This window comes from Nesoenas mayeri (genome assembly GCF_963082525.1).
Source record: "Nesoenas mayeri genome assembly, chromosome: 2".
NCBI lineage: Eukaryota > Metazoa > Chordata > Aves > Columbiformes > Columbidae > Nesoenas > Nesoenas mayeri.
The window spans coordinates 106,522,939-106,547,251 of record NC_137543.1 but is presented as its reverse complement, the minus strand read 5'-3'; positions in this window follow the sequence as shown (position 1 = coordinate 106,547,251).

Sequence of the window (24,313 nt, the reverse complement as noted above, 5' to 3'; positions counted from 1 at the left end):
TTATCTTTTTGCAGAAATAACATTTATTGTCTTTGAACCTATATGGATCACTATATGGTCTGAGTAGAAATTTAGAAAACTGATCTTGTCTATTAATACTGTTGGTGTTGAGTTCCTGATCGTATTGACAACAATATTTCGATTAATTGATGCAATAAGATTTTTCTCAGTGTATAGTGATTCTGAATCAGTGGCTAAGGCCTTTTCCTAAACAATTACAAATGATAAATGTAGCTGAAGAAAAAGGTGGCACAGAACTCCAAAGGCAAGATAATTATGTAGCTTGCCATTGAGCAGATCACCAGGTGCAATGCTCAATGATGCAGAGAAACTAAGCAATATAAGCAGTGATGTCCTTATCAGATTGTAAGTTTCACCTATGAAATTTAAATCACTAGACAGTGATGGATAGGGCAGACATGCAATGCATCTTCTGCAAGTCATGACTTCATCATATGGTGTTTACTTGTAACACCTGATTTGCCTATCATATTAGCAATTATCTTGCTCACAGAGAGAGACCAGCCTGTTCAAGAGTTTTTCTCTTGTTCGCTTTAAGATAATGCAACAGTCTTTCTGAGTAAGAATCTCTAATGCAGCTTGACTAACATCAGGCCATCCCAGGATGGCCATCTTTGACAGCAAACAGGCAGGCACATTAATTTAGATTCTGCAGTGCCAATTCCTTTATCTCGAGGAGGTAAAGTCACAGTCAAGATCGTTCTCTGATGCTCCTAGGAGTTGCTCCAGAAGTTCTATTGCTGCATGTATCAGCAGCATGTAAACCTTTTCACCAGAAATTTGAGAGCATATTTATGAAGCACAGTTACTGGAGTCTAGAGTGCACTAATAGGCCTTAAAGGCCCTGACCAGCCTCATAGAATCATAGAATGTCCTGAGTTGGAAGGGACCCACAAAGATCATCGAGTCCAACTCCTGTCCCTGCATATGACAACGCCACAGTTCACACCATGTGTCTGAGGGCCTTGTCCAGTCTCTTCTTGAACACTGCCAGGCTTGGGGCCGTAACACCTCCCTGGTGAGCCTGTTCCAGTGCTCCACCACCCTCTGGCACATTTTCCTAATGTCCAACCAAAATCTCCCCTGGTACATCTTCCTGCCATTCCCTCGGGTTCTGCCATTGGTTGCTAAAGAGAAGAGTTCAGCGCCTGCCCCTCCTCTTCCCCTTGTGAGGAAGCTGTAGACCACAATGAGGTCTCCTCTTAGTCTCTTCTACTTCAGGCTGAACAAACCAAGTGACTTTAGCTGCTCCTCATACAGCTTCCTTTCTAAACTCTTCACCAGCTTCATAGCTCTCTTCTGGACACTTTCCCCTCATGAACCTGTGTTGGCTGGGACCAAAGACTGTATTGTCATTCAGATTTTTTTCAATAACTCCCAGAAAAATCTCCATGATTTTGCTAGGAACAGAAGTGACGCTGACAGGCCTGTAGTTGCCAGGGTCATCCCTCTTACCCTTCTTGTAGTTTGGGACAATGTTTGCCAGCTTGCAGTCATCCGAGACCTCTCCAGGTTCCCAAGGGCATTGAAAAATCACAGAAAGAGGTCTCGCTATGATGTCAGCCAGCTCCTTAAGCACCCTTGGATGAATCCCATTAGGCCCCATTGACTTGTAAGGATTTAGCTGGAGTAGCAAATCCATCCAATTTGTGGATTCATTGGGAATTTATCATTCTCATAGTCATGGTTTTCTAGCCCAGGGTTATGGGGGCTCCCAAGTCCATAATTGGTATTGAAGACCAAAGCAAAGAAAGCATTAAATATCTCATCTTTGTCTATGTCCCTGTTAATAAGGGGACCATGCTGATCAAGTAATGGGCCAATGTTATTTCTAGTTTGCCTTTTGTCATTAATATATTTTAAAAAGCCTTTTTATTGTCCTTCACAGTACTGTCCAGCTTCAATTCTGTTTGAGCTTTGGCAGTGGGAATTTCTCCCCTATAGTGGTGAGCAGCATCTCTGTTGCAGACCTTGCTTCCACTGACCATGTAATTTCTTTTTTCACTGTATTTCAAGAAGAAGATCCCTGTTCAAGATCCCTGCTTTTTTGCTCACCTGCTAGATTTTTGGCATTTTGGAGTTGCCTGGTCTTGTGTTTTTGGTAGTTGGTATTTAAAAAATGACCAACACTGGTGGACCCCAATGCCTTCAAGACCTTCTTCCCAGGGAATCTTACTAAGCAGTTCCCTGAGCAGCGTGAAGTCTGCTCTCCTCATATCTAGTTTTAAGGTCTTGATGGCAGTTTTCATCCCATTAGCAAAGATTTTGAACCTGACTGCTTCATGGTTGCTGTGACCAAGGGAGCCACCAGTTGCCACTGCTCCCACAAGACCCTCTCTGTTAGTGAGAATCAAATCTAGGAAGGTACCTTTCCTGGTGGGTTCCCTTAGTAACTGCACCAGGAAGTTATCATCATCTGGTATGATCTTAGGTATCTTCTGGACCTGTTAATGCCAGCTGTGTAATATTCCCAGTTGACATCTGGCAAGTTGAATTCCCTCATAAGGACAAGGGCAGATGACTTGGAGGCTTCCTTTAGTTCCTTAAAGAATAAGTCAACAGTTTTGTCATCCTGGCTGGGGGGCCTATAGTAGACACACACGATAACATCTGCTTTATTTGTCTGACACTTAATCCTTACCCAGAGTCTCTCAACTTTGCCATCACCAACTGCCAGCTCCATGCAATCCAGCCCCTCTGCTACATACAGTGCCAACACTCCGCCTCTCCTACCCTGCCTATCCTTTCTGAAGTGCCTGTAACCATTCATCATGGTGCAGCAGTCACAGGATTCATCCCACCAGGTTTCACTAATGCCAGTTATATCCCTGGCACTGAGCCAAGGCTTCTGTTTCATCTTGCTTTTTCCTCATGCTGCATGCATTAGTGTAGAAGCACTTCAGGTGTGATTGATTGTGCCCTTCACCTCGTGGTGCAGTCTGAGGTATTTCACTGCCAAGCATCTCCTCAAGCTTTGGTGTGCCATCCCACTGCTCATCGCTGGCTGGCCTGGTGCTGCCTCCTTGCCCCTTCCAATCTAGTTTAAAGCCCTGTCAATCAGCCTTGCTAGCCCCTGAGCAAACACACTTTTCCCCTTCTGTGAGAGGTGCATTCCATCGGATGTCAGGAGACCTGATAAAGGACTGACTATCCCATGGTCAAAAAAACTGAAGTTCCATCAATGACACCAGTCATGTAGCCATGTGTTAATTAGTTGGGCCTGCCCGTTACTGAAAGGATGGAGGAGAAAACCACTTGAGCACCTGAGCCATTGACCAACTGCCCCAAAGCTCTGAAATTTCTTTTGATTTGCTTAATACTACTTTTTCCTATCTCTTCCCTGCCAGCATTAAAAACCAATAGAGGGTAATAGTCTGAGGACGTTACCAGACTGGGGAGTTGTTGAACCACATCTCCTACCCTGGCCCCAGGGAGGCAGCAGACTTCCCTGTGGGTTGAGTCAGGTTGGGATATCAGGCTCTCTGTTCTCTTCAGAAATGACAATTTCCCTATGACAATTACCCTTCTTTTTCCCTTTACATGTGAGGTTTTAATGGGTTTTCTGGGTTTCGTGTCAGCTGTGGGTTGCTTAGAGGACCCCTCCTTCCCAGAGGGGTCTTTGTCAACAGCATCAGCTGCTTGCCCATCCAATTCCAGGCCCTCATACTTGTTGTATACAGGCACCTGGGAAGGTGGTGCAGGCTGAGGGTGTGTTTGCCTGCTGCCCCAAGCAGTAATCTCTTTCCATTCTCCCCCATCTTCTGGATTGCCCCATGCAGCCTGGTGGCAAGAGGGTAGGGGGTCCTTTGTATCTGGTGCCATGGTTGGTTTTTGCTTCTGCATCAGAGATGGCAGACTGTGAGTCCACCAGTCAATCTCCTTTTCTGACTCTCTGATGGTCCTCAGCCCAGACATCTCATCTTGAAGCTCTGTCACTAGGCTGAACAGCTCCTTCACTTGGGCACAACGCCCACAGGTGAGCTCACTGCTGCTGTCTGTCCCCAAGCAGAAACTTGGTCACACTCTGCAGCCTGGGACCTGGACAGCTGCATCTTCCCTCCCAAGCTCAGTTTGGGTGTCTGCCTCAGTTGTTGCAGCCAGAGGGACCATGAGGAACACTGAAGGCACTGCTCTTCTCCACGTGGATACCATGCCTCCTGCTGTACTTAACTCCTTGCTAGCGGGTCACAGCCTTTGTTTGAAGTGGCATGGTCCTCCCTGCTTACCCTTGTCGCTTGCCCATCCAAATGAACTACTGTGCTAATGGTCTCGCCCCTGTTTGCTGGCCCTATTCGCTGCGTTCCTGGTCACCTGCGCTCCTTAGGGGCTGTTTAAATATCCTGGCAATGCCCCTGCCACTTCATTCTCCAGTATGAGGATCAGCCCATTTCCGGGTGGCCCCTCTACCCATCCGTAGATTTGCCTGGTGCTGGGTCTGCCCCTCTTGTCTCCTTGATCCGTGCTCTGCAGCAGAACTTACCGCAACTGCCGCTGTGCTCCTTGCTTGCTCATCACAGCCTTATATGGGGCTTTCACCTCCACCTTCCACTGGTGAGCCCAGGAGACCCACTTGAGCTTAACTCTGGGCCTTCAGTCCCAGTCTAAGCTATGTCACAGGAGTGCTTGTCAGCTGCTCAGCCAGAGACTTGTTTGTGCCTGGACACAGACTGTGTTAATCAGGACCTTGATCTGCAGACTGACTTCCTGGCTTGATCTCGAACCTGCCTCATGATAGTAGACCTGCCTGTTGATCACTGGACTGTGTCTGATCCAGGTTATGATTGCTTGACCTGACCCTGACCTGCAGACTGACTTCCTGACTTGACCTTGCACCTGCCTCTTCACCACAAACTTGCCTGACTATCTGAACTCTTGATTGAGCCTGGATGCTATCTCTAGAACTGCCTATACTGCCATCGCTCTGCTCTCTCTCAGTTAGGTCATTGCGCCCAGCCTGCGCTGTGTCCACCCTCAACTCCCTGCTTGCTGTCTGTTAAGGAGCAACCATGCTCTCACTGTTCCATGACACAGCAAAAGCAGGCTGTTTAACAAAGAGAGGTGAGCCAGGAGACAAGTCTGTCAACTAGGCTAGAAGAAGCAGTTTTTTTCACTAACAAAGGTCACGGTCCCATGGTATCCAAGCAAGAAAGCAGAACATGTCCAAAGAAAGCAACCTGAGCTGGACAAAAGTAACAAGCAGTTCCTAGGTCAAGGCAGGAAATCAAGTCAGCAGGACAGGGTCTGGCCCAATAAGGTGACTGGCCAGATTCAGGCTTACCTACCATGGTATGACAGTGGCCAGTGGAAAGGACCTGAGCTTAAATGCAGCTTCCAAGTGAAGGGAAGAGGCTCCAGATGAGGCCTGTCACCTCTCTTCCTTACACAGGTCCTTTCACACAAGCCTGATCCAAGCTGACAAAGTGTCACAGAGTTGTATTTGAACACAAGTAGCCAAAGCCTGTGGAGGGGATAAGAGATTGCAGAGGCAGCAGGTGCACTCAAGTGCTGACAACAATCCACATGACTGAAGCAACCAGCAGAAGGTGGTTGTCATTTTGTTGTCAGCAAAATGAAGAGTAACAACCAACAAGATCTGGAAGAAAAGACAGAGGAATCACATACAACATGAATGGGTTACAAGAAGAGCAAATATTATCCTGCATTGGGTGTTTATACTATCTAGATCTGTGACATGATTTCTTTTGGGAGTATTCAACTGTTTTTAACTCATGAAAAGCAGGGTTTCTGCGACAGTTTCGGAAGTCTCAAAGTTTGGTTTTATTCTCCATTGGAATAAAACAAACAAAAAATATAACATTGGTTCAAAATAACACTTTTGTAACAAAAAACGTAAGTTTTTCTGTATATTGGTCTCCACATCTCTTTTCCTGGGTGCTCTTAAACACTGGATGTCGAAATGACCCACAACAAAACTGCATAGATTATGGGTTATGTCTGAAAAAAATTTTCTATTGTAAGGAAACAATCTTTTTTCAGTAGAATTACTTTTAGAAAGCAGTTACTAAATCTAACACTGGGTAAACTATTTTTGTGTATGTATGTATGCATCTAATTATAAAAATCTGTGACTTTTAAAAAATATCAGTTGAATTCAGTATGATCATCTCTACAGCATGAACCAAAAACCACTATCAAATAATTTCTACTTCAAGCCCATTTCTTCCATATGAGTTATGGCAAAAAATTTTAATATATGCTGCTGACAGGTTGTGATTTAAAACCCTCAAGACAATCCTCCACTTTTCTAGGTAAAATGTTTCTATGGTTTACTATTCTTATTTTTACAGTTTTATTAAGTCTTTCCCTAGTCTGGATGTAGGTGGTGTGACTTTCCAACCACTGGATTTTATTATGAACTTTTTTCTTTATTTTTTTTTTGGCAGAGTAGAGCAACAATGACTAAAATTTCTTTTTTTTTTTTTTCCTTGTGCAGGCACCTACAGGTTCTGGTCAAATCACCTTTTAATCTTCTTTTGGAGAAACTAAACAAATTGAGCTTCTTTAGTGTTTCAGTATAAAACAAACAGTGCTGCTGTTGATTGTGAATTTAAGTTTCTCACTCTGAGAAAATTATAATATAAATGAAATAGTTAATAATAATAATGCAATGAACAGTTGCAGCTGATCAGAATGTCAGAGGAAATGGGTGGAAAGCTACTGGCAGAAAGAAAGGAAAGAACGTCTAGGAAAAGCATTACTTTCAAACAACTTAGTTTTGAGCCTCTGATTTGATTTCTCAGTTTTCTAAGGGTATATTCATGTTATGTTAAAGTTCTGTGTTTTATTTCCCATTTTATTTTAGTATTGATCGGGTTTGGGCAAAGAAAGATAGAGTCACGTATAAACAGGAAGAAATGAATCCAGTGGAAGGATTTGAAGGATATTTATTTCTTTTTCTTCACGTATCTTTTATAACTTTCACAACCATTCCTGAGATTGTTTATAATTCAGCATACCATTTTCTGTAGGAAGAACACAGGTTATTCCAGACCATATTAGATTATCCAATACATCTAGTGCCAGAAAGCACCCATGAGCAGTGATGGGTTCTAAATATTTTAAAAGAAAGTGCAGAAAAATCCCAGCTGGACTGATGACTGTGACATAAAACAGCCTCAAGGGAAGAGCTACAGCTGTGTGCCAAATTGAAGCCTTGTAAATGCTTCTCAGGAACAGCTGAATTTTGAATATGCAATTTGAGGCAACTTGAAAGAAACATATTTTAGGACAGTTGCTGAAAACTGCCCCCACTTTGAGCAATGAGTATAAAACATCCAAAATAACTAAGCCATCCTGAACAACTTGACCTGTACTTTGTACTTGTAGTTGTTAGAATATTTGAAATGTGGACATACTTCTTAGATATACATCCACCTTCTCATGCTTCTCCAAACACATTTGTAAAATGACATTTAGTAGAATTGGCCTTCTAAGATCACGGACAGATACTAGTTACAATTAAGTACAGGATTTTGTGAATGACTTTACTGATTTGTCAACAAGGCAGTTTTCAGGACAGGATATAAAGATAGATAACTTATAAATTGTGATTACTGCAAAAGTGAGTTTTTCCAGTAAAATCAGATAAGAAATATAAATACTTGTAGTCTGATTAAGTACCTTAATTTATTAGTTGTATCCTTCAGCAGAATGAAGGCACCTAATATATCCTCTTAGATTCTTGTCTATTTAAATTGCCTACAGGTTTTTATATTATTGCAAGAAATAACTTTATTTTACTTCAGGTTAGGGTTTGGTTTGTTTCTAAAACATTTTATTTAAATGATCTTGGAAATTGTTAGATTTCTGTGACGTGACCCATACAAAAGATGATGTAATTTTTTCACCTCTCCTAATCTTTCAAAAAGAATTCAGTAAAACTGAATTTTTGGGAGCATCAAAATATTGACAAGAAGAGTACCCTAGTGATTTTGTTCAAAAGCAGCAGTATAGGTGTGTCCTTCTTTTTTGGCTAAAAAAATATTGAGTAATTTGAGGTTTACATGGAACCTTCTTTTTGTAGATGCTTACCTAAAACAACAGGAAATTTTAAGAAAGTAAGTCACTACTTTTGGTAAATAAATTTATGATACTGGAATCAGAACCATCTTTAGAAGGTGCTTATACTGCTATTACAATACTATTTGAACACTACATTAATGTCCAGAGAGAACTGGTATTAGCCCCATTTTATAGACAGTTACGACAATATGACAGCAGAGAGAGTTAGAGTCATCTGCAAGAAGCCTGCAGTCTAGACAACTCCCTGAGTCTAATTTCTTTTTAGCTAAGTCATTTTTCCTTGACTGGTATTTTATTTTATTCTATTCCCTTTGACTGGCTCTTTACAGATGCATAACCTTTTCCCTTGCCTAAAATCAGAGATTAAAAATTGGGATTTCTAAATTTGAACTTAAGTGACTTCATATAAACATTTTGAATTGAATTCATCATTTCCCAGCATGAATTATTATATACAGGGTGAGTCTTACTCTTATGGAACCTTAGATGAAGGCATATGTTCATCAGTATTGTTTGAGTAAAGTAATTTCAGACTCAAAAAATAACAACAGTAAACTCTGATATTAAGTGTTTTACTCATTAATTTCCTTCTAGTGTTAATTCTCTTAGTGGAAACAAACTTTGATCTTTTAACTGTGGAAGTAACTGCTGTTCAATAGTGGATTCATCTGATTTGTTTCAGAGGCATAGTTAATAAAACTGCTTCGCAGACTTCCAAAGGAAAGATGCTATTATTTGGCCCAAAGTTTTTTTTATCTCCTTTACTATTGACTAAAGAAATCTATGAAAACATATTTAAGCAATGTTTGTGTTGCTCTTCTCTTTTTCTAGAGGAGTATGTACCTGGCGTGTCATTTCCTCATTGTGAAGCTGAACTGTGTCTTCATTTGCTTCTGGAATGGAAATATGAGCAAGTATTTCTATCGTGTTCATGATAGGACTCTAGAGCTGTCAGTGCAATAACAAACCTCTGTCCCAAGGGAGAGTAGTTCAGTGAGTTGATTGGAACATCAGGCAAACAGAGGTATTTTCAGGAGAGAAATGATAAGTTTGCTTTAAAGGGTCATTTGTGGTTGTGAACATTAGTTAAATGGCTAAGTACAATAATTTGCACCCGTCTATTCATGATGTGATTATACTGGGTGCCTTCCAGAAGACATTGTATCCGAGGGAGAAAATTAGAAGGGCCAAAGCCCAACTAGAGCTGAGCCTGGCTCCTGCTGTAGAAGGGAATAAAATTGCTTCTGTAAATACATCAGCAACAAAAGGAGGGCTAGGGAAAATCTCCACACTCTGGGGGATGTGGGGGAAACACAGGGACAGAGGATGAGGGAAAGGCTGAGGTACTAAATGGTTTCTTTGCCTCAGTATTTAATAGTAAGACCAGTTGTGCTCCAGGTACACACCCCTCCTCGAGCCAGAAGACAGGGATGGGGAGCCAAATAAAGCCCAAATAATCCAAGGAGAAAGGGCTGTCAACCTGCTACACTGCAAAGACATAAACAAGTCTATGGAGCCAGATGGGATCCATCCAAGGATCCTGAGGGAACTGGCAGAGATGCTCACCAAACCTCTTTAAATTATTTACAAGCAGTTGTGGCTAACCGGGGAGGTCCCAGTTGACTAGAAGTTGGCAAATATGATGCCTGTCTACAAGGAGGATTGGAAGGAGTAACCAGAAAATTACAGGTCTGTCAGTCTGACCTCGGTGCCAGGGAAGGTCATAGAACAGATCATCCTGAGTGCCATCAAACGGCACATACAAGGCAAAAAAGCGATGAGGCCCAGTCAGCACATGGGTTTATGAAAGGCAGGTCATGCTTGACTCAACCTGATCTCCTTTGTGAAAAGGTGACTCACTTAGTGGGTGAGGGAAAGGCTATGGACATTATGTACTTAGACCTCAGTAAAGCCTTTGACTGTCTGACGGGAGACCTTATTGTTGTCTATAACTAGCATGGAGAGTGTTGGACTCTTCTCCCAAGTAGCAAGTGATAAGAGAAAGTGACCTCAAGTTGCACCAGGGAAGGTTCAGATTTGACATGAGGAAACATTACTTCATGGAAAGGGTTGTGAAGCGATGAAACAGGCTGCCCAGGGAAGTGGTGGAGTCACCATCCCTGGAGGTGTTTAAAAGACTTAGACATGAGGCTCATAGGGACATGTTTTAGTGCTAGATTTAAGTTATGGTTGCACTCAATGATCTTGACAGTCTCTTCCAAACAAAACGATTCTATGATTCTGTGATCTTCAGCAGACTGTGTCTGCTCTATTGGGCCTTGAACTCCAGGTCTGAGCAGCCTGTAGGCTAGCATGAGTAGCTGCTGCAAGGAATCTGCTGGAGTGCTCCGTGTCAGGCTGTGCTGTGTGATAGTGGGTGTTACTACAGACAAGGCATTTCAATCTGTCAGGAGAAGGATCTGGTTTTTGGTTTTACACAAAATGAAAGGCACCATGGCATGGGACAGAGGAGGAACCTCTGCATGAACAGGATCTGTGCAGTGAACAGTGGGAAAATCCATCTGGAGTTGCCCTGATGCTATGTGACAATTAGGGTTCCCAGCATCTGAAGGGATGTAAGATTGACTTGATATCTGTATTCTTCTTTTTGTTACATCTTACTAAACCAAGTATTTTATTACAGTTTGGTTTAGGGCCTTTCTTACTCAGATGCAGAAAGGATGCTGCACCATCTCTCTGTCCCCCCCACCACCTCTGCCCTGCTGAACTTGTTGGGATCCTGTGCCTTGACTATGATAGACTCTGAAAAGGTTTGTTAGTCGGTAACCAGTCAGTGAGAAAGAACTGTTAAGAGATCTTGAGCTAGCCCAGGGCCTAGGTTGAAGAGAATGAAACCATTTATTTTTTCCTTTTCAAGGAACTGTGATGGGACAGAGATTAACAGGGAGACAGGAATCTGTAAAGTACCTGTATTTAGAGACATTGCAGAGTTGCCTAGAGGAGGTAAGAAAGAAGTCAGAGATGGCAAAGCAGCGGAGATTGCATTTGGGCAATCTTGGTAACAGGCAAGATCAGCAGAGGTGCTAGGTGGTAGAAAAGATGACAGAAAGAAGCTGTGGTATGTGGGGAGAATCCAGTGCAGAGTTTAGGAAAAGGGACAGTAAGAGGGCTGCTCAGGCGAGAACAAGTTCTAAGATTTGGCATGCATTGAGCATTAAAATCAATGCTTTCTCTATGGAATAGTGTTATTTGCAGCCTAGTGAATATTATTTTTGTCATTCTACATAAAGGTCCTTGGGATTTATACTGATTGACAATGTAGGGTTTGGGTTTTCTCAGGGCCTGCCTTTGCCTGAATGGATAGTGCCCTGTTGAGCAACCAGTGGCTAAGAGGCTAGTGCCCAGTTAGTTCTGAGGTTAATTTCTGAGTCTTATATATGAGAAAAGTCTGCAAAACACAGACTAAAATTTGCTGTTCTGTTCTTATTACGTCCTACTTAAGGCTCTTAGGGGCATATAAGGAATAAGTGCCATAGAAGGCTTGTACTGGCTTTCTACAAAAGGAGAATTTTGAATAATAACATTGAAATATGTCTTTCTTGATCTCAGTTCATCCTGCTTATATCCCTTCTTGTCACTGTATCCTTCAATCTCCTTCGTGAAACTGTCCTATGTCTCCAGCAGTCATTTATGTTCTTTGCTTCAATGACCTTACTTGACAACTTACTCCAAGTGTTTACTGCTCTTTGAACAAAGTAGTTCTGCCTGAATTCAGGTGCAGTTAAGCAATAATAGTATTGCTGCTCTGTTTTATGAAGCAATAAGATGGTTCAGCTGAGTAGTTTATCCCAACAAGAGAACTAGAATATTGCAAAGTAAAACACTCACATAGCTCTTTGGCTGCAAAATATGTTTGTAACCAAACACTTTAAACAAGAAGCAGCTTATTCAAGGCTACATCACAATTTACAAGTACTTCCCTGTTATCCTTCTTAGGCAGAGAGTCACCTCACAAGTAACATGTTTCACCGAGTTTTTGGTTCAGTAGGACAGCCCAGGCTGCAGCATTGACTGGACCAGTGTATTTGGATCCCCTTGGTGCACTATACTAGGTCAAAACCTCACTAAGAGGTTGGAATATCAGCCCTATTGTCTTATTTGTCTGAAGAAGGGGAGAAACATCTCTGACAATTCACAATAAGGGAGGCTCCTGAGGAACTGGTGAATGAAGTTACTAAGCCATTATCCATGAGAACTGAGAGGGCTTGGTGGTCCAGTGAAGATCCTACTGAGTGGAAAAGGGGAAATAAACTGCATTTTTATTAAAGGAAAAAAAGAAGACCCAGGAACTACAGGCCAGTCAGCCTTACCTTTGTGCCCAGAAAGATCATGGAGCACATCCTCCTGGAAACTGTACTAAGGCATATGAAGGTGACCAGGGACAGCCAACATGGTTTCACTACAGAAAATCATGCCTGAAAAATTTGGTTGCCTTGTACAATGAGGTTACAGCACTGGTGGACAAGGGAAGAGCAACAAACATCATGTTCCTGGAGTTGTGAAAAGCATTTGACAGTGTCCCACATGATATTCTTGTTTCTAAATTTGAGACACAGGGATCTGACAAATGGACCACTCAATGGATAAGGAATTGGCTGGATGGTTGCACTCATAATGTTGTGGAGGCCAGTGATGAGTGGTGTTCCTCAGGGGTCTGTATTGAGATGGGCGCTGTTTAACATCTCTGTTGATGATGTGGACAGTGGGACTGAGTGCACCATCGGCAAGTTTGCCAATGACAACATGCGGTGTGGTGCAATCAACACATTGGAGGGAAGAGGTGCCAAACAGAGAGACCTTGACAAACTTGAGAGGTCAGCCCATGTGAACCTCATGAAGTTCAACAAGGCCAAGTGCAAGATCCTGCACCTGGGTTGGGGCAATCCTAGGCACAAATACAGGCTGGGTGGAGAATGTATTGAGAGCAGCCCTGAGGAAAAGGACTTGGGGATGTTGATTGAAGAGAAGCTCAACATGAGCTGGCAATGTGTCCGTGCATCCCAGAAAGCCAGCTGTATCCTGGGCTGCATCAAAAGAAGCGTGAGGTCAAGAGAGGAGATTCTGTCCCTCTACTCTGCTCTGGTGAGACCCCATCTGTAGTACTGCATTCGTCTCTGTGGTCTCCAACATAAGAAGCACATGGAGCTGTTGGATCGAGTCCAGAGGAGGGCCACAAAGATGATCAGAGAGTTGGATCACCTCTCCTATGAAAAAAAACTAGAAGTAGCACAAGATGAAGGTGAAAACAAACAGGAACTACATCATCTCTATCAGATGTTTTTAACTGGAGTCTGATACTGATATTCCATTCAGTACCTACAAGGCACCAACTCCTTGGGGAAATAACATGTTGCTGAATGACCAGTGAAAACCTGTTGCTTTAACATGTCAATAGGGGGCAGAAATCCTTTCAAGCTTTTGTTTCAGAAGTCAAGTAGCGTGCACGTTTTTTCAATCCCAAACCATGGTATGTGTGGATGTCCTCATTGTATTTGAAAATAAGGGACAAGGTACTTTGAGTTTCAATGTATATATTGTATATATACAATATGTATATATTTCAATGTTTTACTGAACCTATGAAACTTTTATTAAAAGATGCAGATGAAGTTTTTTAGCTCACCACGCAGGAGACTCTAACATGACTATTTCAAATGAAAGTAGCAGTGTGACTGTATCAGGATATTTGCCAGCATAAAATGGATATCACAAAGCACTTAGTGAAATCTGAATTCATATAGTTTTTAACTTCACTTTTTAACTTATCAGAAAGGTTCAGTCAAATCATTGTCCTACTAGAACCACCAAAGGTTTCACCCTATATTCCTAGAATCCAATAACTGTAATAACAATTTTTCATTTAGTTTTGCTTAGAAGGCTGTTCTGATAAATCTAGTAAACAGCAGTAACTATTTTATTAAATTGACAAGAAATAAAAGTCAATGAAGGAGATAACTCTGCTCACATGTCCCCTCTCTGAAATTTTTTTATTTAAAACCCCAATTAATTTAATGATTGTAATGTTGATTACTAACTTTTTTAATGTCATATTAGTTATTTCAGTTTACACAGAGTACTTAGTCAGAAAAAACTTTAACCATTGTGGAAAAAAAAAAGATAATAAAATAGAAGATGAATGGTCAGTTGCAGAATTTTGTGAAATTTCATTGTAAAATCCATGCTTTGACTCACATAAGGTGGTAACAAACTTTATTATAAATTCAAACTCTAACCTAGAATTTTTAACTGACCCTGGGATAACAGGTTTTCATTCTGAAACCATGTAAAACACAGGCCTTTGGAGGACCTGCATTGCTTATTCATTTGGGCATCAAGCTGCTCAGCTGTTTGAGCTGTTTACTGAACTTCCCCTCTAAAGTTGCTGTGAGAATGGATAGTATAGACTGAATGGTTTCAGTTAAAAGTTAGGTTAAGATCAGTAGTTGCTGCACTTATTTATTTCTGCTGGAGAGCATAGACACAGCAAAAGGTGAAGTATGAAATGTAATTATAATTTTAAGAAGTGCAATAGCCCATGATGACTTATAGAATCACAGAATCACAGAATCATTTTGGTTGGCAGAGGCCAACCATTAAGTCCAACCATAACCTAACTCGGGTACTAAATCATGTCCCTAAGAGCCTCGTATATACATCTTTTAAACACCTCCAGGGATGGTGACTCAACCACTTCCCTGGGCAGCCTGTTCCAATGCTTCACAATGTTTTCCATGAAGATATGTTCCCTAATATCCAATCTGAACCTTTTCTGGCACAACTTGAAGCCATTTCCTCTTGTTTTATCACTTGCTACTTGGGAGAAGAGACCAACACCCTCCATGCTACGAGCTCCTTTCACATAGGTGTAGACAGTGATAAGGTCTCCCCTTGGCCTCCTTTTCTCCAGGCTAAACAGCCCCAGCTCCCTCAGCTGCTCCTCATAAGACTTGCACTCCAGACCCCTCACCAGCTTTGTTGCCCTCCTCTGCACTCTCTCTAGCACCTCAATGTCTTTCCTGTAGTGAGGGGCGCAAAACTGAACACGGTATTCAAGGTGGGGCCTCATCAGTGCCGAGTACATAGAGATGATCATTACCCTAGTCCTGCTGGCTGGCCACACTATTCTGGATGCAAGCCAGGATGCTGTTGGCCTTTTTGGCGACCTAGGCACACTGCTGGCTCATATTCAGCTGGCTGTCAATCAACACTCTCAGATCCTTTTCTGACAGGCAGCTTTCCAGCCACTCTTCCCCAGGCCTGTAGCGCTGCCTGGGGTTGTTGTGACGCAAGTGCAGGATCCAGCACTTGGCCTTGTTGAACTGCGTACAATTGGCCTCAGCCCATTGATGCAGCCAGTCCAGATCCCTCTGTAGATCCTTCCTACCCTCAGGCAGATCAACACTTCTACCCAACTTGGTGTCGACTGCAAACTTACTGAGGGTGCACTCAATCCCCTCATCCAGAACACCGATAAAGTGATTAAACAGAACTGGCCTCAATACTGAGCCCTAGGGAACACCACTCAAGAGCAGCCGCCAACTGGATTTGACTCTCTTGACCACAACTCTTTGGGCCTGCCCATCCAGCCAGTTCTTTATCCAGAGACGACTATGCCTGTCCAGGCCATGAGCTGCTGGTTTCTCCAGGAAAATGCTGTGGAAATGGTGTCAAAGGCTTTACTAAAATCTAAGTACACAATATACACAGCCTTTCCCTCATGTACTAAGTGGGTCACCTTGTCATAGAAGGAGATCAGCATGACCTGCCTTTTATAAACTCATGTGCTGACTGGGCCTCATCACTTGGTTGTCTTGTATGTGCCACATGATGGCACTCAGGATGATCTGTTCCATGATCTTCCCCAGCACCAAGGTCACACTGACAGGCCTATAGTTCCCCAGATCCTCCTTCCAACCCTTCTTGTAGATGGGTGTCACATTTGCCAACTTCCAGTCAGCTGGGATATCCTTGGTTAGCCATGACTGCCGATAAATAATTTAAAGTGGTTTGGTGAGCACCTCTGCCAGCTCCCTCGGTATCCTTGGATGGATCCCATCTGGCCCCGTAGACTTGTGTGTGTCTGAGTGGTGTAGCAGGTCATTAACCGTTTCCCCTTAGATTACTGGGGCTTGACTTCAGGTGCTTTGTTTACAGAAGACAAGGTTTGATTTTGTAGAGCCTGAGGATCCTGTAGGGCCTCTGTAGTAATTTGAAACCTGAGCAAACTCAGAAGAAAGGGTAGCAAGCAAGATTCATTGTGTCCCAAACCATGTTTGAGAGAAAGGGACACTATTTTTTTGTATCATAGACATCATTTTTAGGGTGTTTTTTTTTGCCATGATTGGATCATTTTGAACATCCCTGATGAGTCCTGTTTATTGCACCATAATCATGAACTATCTTGAGGTTTGAAAGAGTGTTATACTCAATTAAGATTGACATCAGTGGTAAACTATTAAAAATGTTTCCTTTTATAACTCCAACTAGCACGTTCATTTATCCAATCTCAAGGCTTATTTTCAGAAGATCTAATCTATTTTTAACATTTTAGCCTCTATCAAAGTCCATAAGGAGGTGAGTGATCAGGGCCTTTAAAATGAACTGCATGTCTCTTCACAGACTGGACTTTATTCTCAAGTGTCTAGAATAATTAGATGGATACATTTTCTAGTGCTAATTGAAAGTTATATTGCCTCTTTCAAAGAGAGATTAAAACTGAAGACAGGATTATGGTGAACCAGACGAACCTGATAAATTCAAATTTTATTACTATTACTCTTCTAGTAGTAACACAAACTCCATCCAGGTTGTTAAGCATTGCTCTAATCCAATGAGAAAAGGAATAGAAACCATAAGTGTCCCCAGGGTCAACAGTGGCTGGATAAGTTTGACTTTTCAATCATTGTGTGCAATTTCTAATTAAGGTCTTACAATTTGGCCGTTCTTCCTTCTGCTTAGAAGAAGCCTATGAGATACAGCCCTGGGGAGAAGAGACAACCAGGAAATCTGGCTTTATTTGAAGGGTCTCAACATCTAAGCTTAAGAATGGTCCGTCCACACAAGCAGAAAACCCTGCAATGGCATGTATATATGATCAAGAAACTCCATTATAAATAGAAATTGTACAAGAAGTGGAAGCTGGGACAGGTACCCAGGAAAGCTATAGAAACCCTGTCTGAGCATTCAGGGATGGAGTTAGGGAAGTGAGAACCCATCTGCTGCAGAATGTGAAAGGCAACATGAAAGGGTCTACAAGTACATTGACAACAGAAGGACCTGCTGCTGAATGAGGCAGGGGACCTGATGACAAAAAACATGAAAAAAGCTGAAATACTAATCCCTTCCTCACTTCAATATTTACTGGGAAGGCTGCTCTTCAGGAGTCTCAGGTCACTGGGACCTGTGGGAAAGTGTAGAGCAAGGGAGACTTACCCTAGATAGAGGAGGATCAGGTTAAGTAATACTTGAATTAGATACATCCAAGTCCAGAAGGTATCATTGGATACACCTGTGAGAGCTGAGGAGCCTGGTTGATGCCATTGCAAGGCTACTCTGTTATCTTTGAAAGCTCATGGCAATTTTGAAGAAAGCAAATGTCACTCCTATCTTCAAGAGAGCAATCCTGAAAACTACAAGCTGGTCAGCCTCACCTTTACTACAAGCAAGGTGATGGAGTAAATCCACCTGTAAACCTTTTTCAATCACATGAAGGTTATGAAGGTGATTGGGAGTAGTCAGCATGGTTTTACAGAGAGAAATTCTGCCTGACCAACTGGACAGACTTGTACAATGAGCTGAGTGGTTGGCGGATGAGGGGAAAGCAGGGGATATTGTTTACCTTGACTTTGATAAGAAATTTGGCACTGTATACCATAGCTTTCACACGGCCAAACTGAAGTACAGGTTAGGTAAATGCAGAGTTGGGTTGACTGAGAAATTATTTAACTGCCAGTCTGAAAGAATCAGTAGCATAAAGTACAGCTGGGGGCCAGTGGAGTATCCTGGGGTCACTGCTGACACTGATTACCTGGATAATGGGACGAAGTACACACCCAGCAAGTGTACTGCTGATACAAAACTTGGAGAAGTGACTTACATGCCAGGGTGTTGTGCTGCCATTCAGAAAGACTTCTGTAGCCTGGAGAATTGGGCTGTCAGGATTCTCCTTAAGTTTAACAGAGAAATGCAGAATCCTGCATCTGGGGAGGAGGAATAACCTAATGCACAAGTACACACTGGAGTCTGACCAGTTGGAAAGCAGCTTGGCAGAGAAGGACCTCCAGGTTCTCATGTACAACAGATTAAACATGAGTCAGCAATGCATCCTTGTCTCAAAGAAGCACCATGAACTCTATCAGGAGGAGAAATGCCAGTGGATTGAGGGAGGTGATCCCTTTGTTCTACTCAGCACTGGAGAGGCCACATCTGGAGTGCAGAGTCCACTTCTGGATGTCTGAAATGAACCTGACTGGATGACCACTGGAGTTAATAGTCAACAGTTAACCTGAGTATGCCTGGGCTTGTGCTGGGCTGCACTGTGCTGCATGACCAGTGCAGCCTTCAGATCTGAGTTGTGCTGCACAAAACCCGTGTCTGCAGGGCAAACTCAGCCACCTCAGCATAACAAAGAATCTTGCAGGCAGCTCTTGTCTGATACCAGCAATTATGCCGCCTGTGTGGACCTGCCTTTACCTAGGAGAGCAGCAAGAAGTTGTCATGTGAACATCCTTCCTGTTTGATACTGGAAATCATTAACAGAGTTATTTTCTTGTAAGAAAAGATCTGTAATAACTCGAATGACCAAGAAGGGAGAACATCTCCTATGGAGAGGGGTCTGCATGATGTGCTGTGCATGGATCAGGGGCCAATTGGATGCTACACCACTTGGGGTTCCAGCATCTGAAGAGACATAGGATTACCTATACTATTTTCTCTTTATAGTGTTAGCTCTATATAAATAACATTTTAAAAGATGTCTTAGAGAGTGTCAGTGCCTTTCTTACGGGGTTCATAAAGGACCGGTACCTACTGGTTTAAAAGCATTACTTCTTGTCCTATTGCAATATGCCCTGCTAAAAAGTCTGTCCCCATCTTTCTTGTAGGCTCTTTTTAAGTACTGAAAAGCCACAAGAAGGTTTCTCCATAGCCTTTTCTTCTCCAGGCTGAACAACCACAACTCTCACATCTTTTCCTCATAGGAGTGGTGTATCATCCCTCTAATCATTTTTATGGACTCCTCTGGCCTTCTCCAACAGGTCCATGTCTTTCCTGTACTGAGGCCTTCAGAGCTGGATGCAGTACACTGGGTCAGCTCTCACCAGAGCAGAAGGGCAGAATCACCTCGCTCAACCTGCTGGCTGTGGGTCTTTTGAAGGTTATGGTAGGGTTTCTGGGTTGCGAGCACACATTGCTGGCCCATGTCCAGCTTTTCACTCAAAAGTATCCCAAAGACCTTCTCCAAAGGTCTGTTCTCATTGGCTGCATGCCCCAGCCTGTACTGATACCGAGTTGCCCTGACTGATGTGCAGCATCTGGCACTTGGCCTTGTTGAACCTCAGGTGTGTAAACTGCACCACTCAGCTTGGTGTCTTCAGCAAATCTGCTGTGGGTGCACTTGATCCCACTGTCTGTGTCATTGATGAAGATATTAAATACTAGTGGTCCCAATATGGACACCTGAGGGACACTACTTGTCACCAGTGTCCATCCAGACATTGCACCATTGACCACTACTCTCTGGGTGCAACCATGCAGTCAATTTCTCATCCACTGAACAGTCCACCCATCAAATCCATACGTCTTTAGTTTAGAGAGAAGAACGTTGTAGGGGACCATGTCAAAGGCTTTACAGAGATCACTGTCTTGTCCTCCATGTGCCTTAGCATAGCATAGCTTCTAGGAGGATCTGTTCCATGATGTTGCCAGGCACAGAGGTGAGGCTGGCAGGTTGGTAGTTCCCAGGGTGCTCCTTTCTATCCTTTTTAAAAATGGGTGCGATGTTTCCCTTTTTCTGGTCACCAGGGACTTCACCTGAATGCCATGACTTTTCAGATATCATGGAGAGAGGCTTGGTAGCTACATCAGCCAATTCCCTCAGGACTCTGGAATGCATTTCATCAGGTCCCATAGATCTATGTATGTTCCGGTTCCTCCAGTGGCCACAAACCTGATCTTCAGCTACAGTGGGAGGACCTTTGCTCCCCCAGTACCTGTCTTGCAGTTCATCCACTCGAGAAGTGTGTGAAGAGAGCTTGCCAGTGACAACAGAGGCAAAGAAGTTGTTGAGTACCTCAGCCTTCTCCTTGTCCATTGTTACCATGTTACTAGTTTGCCAGCCTTGCTCATCATGTGGGCCACAGTTCTTTGACCTTCCTTTTCTGTTTGACATACCTGTAGAAGCCCTTGTAATTCTTTGCGTCCCTTGCCAAGTTCAGCTCCAGCTATGTCTTGGCCTTCCTGACCTCACCTCTGCACAACTGGGCAGTGTCCCTAAACTCTTCCAAAGATACCTGTCCCTGCTTCCGCTGCCTGTGCATTTCATTCTTGTCTTTTAGTATGACCAGCAGGTCTCAACTCAGCTACACCAGCCTCTTGCCCTCCTCACCCGATTAATGCAAGATCAGTCAATCGTACCTGAAAGCAATTTCATTACTGTTTTAATCCTAATAAAAATCTTAGCAGCCTCAGAAATAAGTATGAAGATGTGCTTGAATACTTAATTTATTTAATTTTTTTCAATTCTACGGTTTCTTTAGCATTTCCCCTGTCATTTCTATAGTCTCAGGTCCTCCTGGTAGGCTATCAGATACATTAGTAGGGGTAGAGTTAAAGCTACCCACTATTTCCTTTCCTGAATTGTTTTCTTCATCAGTATTGCTTAAATGAATATGAAGGAACTGCTGAGAAAGTAGCCCTTGGGGAAACAAACCTTATAAGGGCTTCATATGACAAACCCTGGTAAATTTCCCCAGTTCGGTAGCCAGAACAGACCTTCTAGAGACACTGCACTTGTATACAGAAACTGGAAAGGAGAAGATGCTTTATGCTGATAATTAATCTGGATGGGTGTGGTGCATGGCTGTGCATCTGATAGTACTCCAGACAGTTAAAAATTTTAATTCTTTGACTTTTCTGAAGACAGATACAAAATGAAGTGTTTGGAACTGTCCAGAACCCTAAGACTGTCCCAATTTATCAAAATTGCTCATTTGTATATTTTAAATTAGTCTCAATATAATAATTTTAACATCATATCAGAACAGTAAGTTTGTTACTCAAGCTCATAAATTGCATAGAGTAGTTTTAATTCCTAGATAAGCAAAGCTGTGTTGCAATGCAAGATGAAATTATTTGACTGCATGCTAAAACAGGACAACTGTATCAGCATAGAAGAAGAGGTATCTTTAATGTAGTAATGTAGTAATGGCTCTCTATTTTACTTGATATGCATCAGTAGTAAACAAATGTTCAGTCCCAATATGCTGTTTGAACTCTGGGCTGACAAAACACGCTTACTCTGGCATGATAGTATATTTCTGTGTGGTTTCCTTTGAGGATGCTACATTGCTCCGAACATTAATAGAAAACGCCATGGGAACAGGCCTCTAATTTTAAATAAATAGAAAATGTTTGCAGTGCCTAGTAGGTGGGCATCTCCTTGAAATTAGTTTGTCATCTGGCTCCATATGATTCAATTTCAGACAAGTTGTCTTTCCTCAATGACATTCTTGGCACAGTAATAAAGACTGTCATTCTACTGGACTCAGGTGGATAGCCTCTTTTATTTTGTAATGTCCTTAAATATTTAGAATATATTTTTGCTTCATTTAACACTTCTCAGGAAATGTTAATGCCATAGTGGTCTTGAAAAAGTTATAAAGGATGTAGCGGGCATTTCTAGTGGGCAGGAATGTAGTCAGCTTTGCAGAATTTCACTCCAGTTGTCTACCTCTTCCTTAGCTTTTCTGTAACTGAAATATCAGTTGAGTTCAAGAAAGTGGTTGACAGCTCAACTGAAATATACCATAAGCATTAGAATGAATACATAAGTGTGTTAAGCAATGTGCAGTAGGACTTCATATGACTTGAAAGGTATTTGAAGGATTCTTGTTAGTGGAAATAATAAACCTTCAATATGAATGGCAAAAATAAAGAATCTGGAACTTCTTAAATTAACTTCTAAGGTGTTAAAAACTATTTTTAAATCTTATTGGTGTTAGATTTGCCTTGATTTCCTAAGGAAATGAATCTTATGCAAACATGTGATTGTATTTGCATGTTTTGACAGTTCTAAATATTGATCTCAATTGTTATAGTTTCTACCGGTCGTGTGAAAACATGCATATGTATAAAGCAGAAAATCTGTTAAAGATTGCACCGAAAGAGTGATTTGAACTCACCTGTGGAAATCCACTTCTTGGTTGAGGATTCCCTCCTTTATCAGTTTCTGTAGTTGAGATTTTTCAAATGTAATTCGACTAAAAAGTCATTAGATCAAAACATACAAATACATTAAAAAGTCTTCTGTGCTCAGGGAACTAATTCCTGATTTTCTTGGAACTCTACATGAGAGATGGGCAGTCCAGAGAAGAAAAGACTCAATAAAAGGAGCATATTATAGTGAAGCTGAGACTTGTTAGTGAAAGGTATTCAGCACATATCAAAAGAAGTAAATAGAAAGAATGATGTGAGATAATCCAGTATAGGAGAAGGCAGGAAAATTGAGCTTTAACAGAAATGTGATGTTTCAGGTCCAAGGGGAACTGCATCAACAGTATAAAAATATAAGTGGTGACTCAGAAAAGTGAAGATTTTCACTGGTAATATGACTAAAATTCAAACTCTGCCTCAGTGTAAATAGAGAGAAAGCACATTGCATGCAGAGTTGTCAGGTACCCCTAGAAAGCTTAGTCTGTCTCCTGAATGCATGGGCATGCAGATTTCAAACTATCTAGTAGTGAAATATTTTGTGATGTGAACATCTTTAATTATCTGGGTTATTAAGAGGATGTTTCCATTCCTAAGAAGCATAGTACTTTGCTACATTAACCAGAGGAGTATGACAGCACTCTATTTTTATTGTGGCTCATGAATATTCCTTTTTTCACATCCCAGTCAAAAGCCCCTGTGTGTATACAACAGCTGCTGGAAAGCCTAGTGACTCAGACAAAGGTCAAATAATCATCTGCAGCTGCTCTGAGATTTTTCCCTTGTTTGCTAATAAATAAGTAGTGGATTTAGTGACTGTGGAGGTTGTTGAGCTGATCTGGCAAGTTACATGAAGGACGGGATAAATTATGTGGACATAATCTAACTCTTGCGTAGTTAAAAGGTAAAATGTTCCAAATAATTAGGCCAACATCATTGTTGCTATTATTATCATTCCCATTTTTAAAACATGGTAATTGACAATTGCTGCTTTAGTTCCTCTCTTTCCATTCTGACTGCCCAAAAGCGAAGCAGAACTACCTACTTTTCTACTTTCACATTTTCAAAAAGAAAATGCTAGTATTTCTTTCGCAACAGCATTTTATGTATTAATGAAAAAATAAAGAATTAAATTATATAAACCAAAAGGCTAAGGAAAACAAACAGAAAGCACACCTTTACCTTATGTATTCAAGACAATAGTGTTACTTTCAGTACACTTTGTGCTAGAGTCTTGATGGATATATGTGCATAAATGCTATGATGTTGATTTTGAATTGTGTGCTTAGCAGAAGCTGTTTTTAAGTGTATTTATTACAATTATCATTACCTTTCTTTCTGCAGGACACTAAAATCAAAATCAGGCTTTAGTCTTTCCTATTTGCTTTAGACTTCAAAATAGCATTGACTATTGCTAACTTATTAATTCCACAACACAGATTTCTTTTTTGTTGCTTTTATGTAGCACACTATATACTTGTGATTTTTCTGAAGCATTATTATTGGCAGTCTGATTTCTCTGCGTGAAAGCTGATAGCGAGTGGTAGAAGAATAATTAACTAGTATCTTGTTCCTAGTTTTTTTCAACTTGAAATCTCGGTTTGCCAAAATAGCTAAATGTGCCGATCTACTTATTCAGGATGAAGCACCAAAGGAGTCTATGAATGGTCTTGCCACATGACTGGACTCAAAATAGGTAGAGGACTTTGGACCCTCTGACTTGTAGTTGTAATGTTTACAAAATTTCTAGTACTCTCTGACATTCACGTATTTGCATTACATTTGCAAAGCACTCTATCTG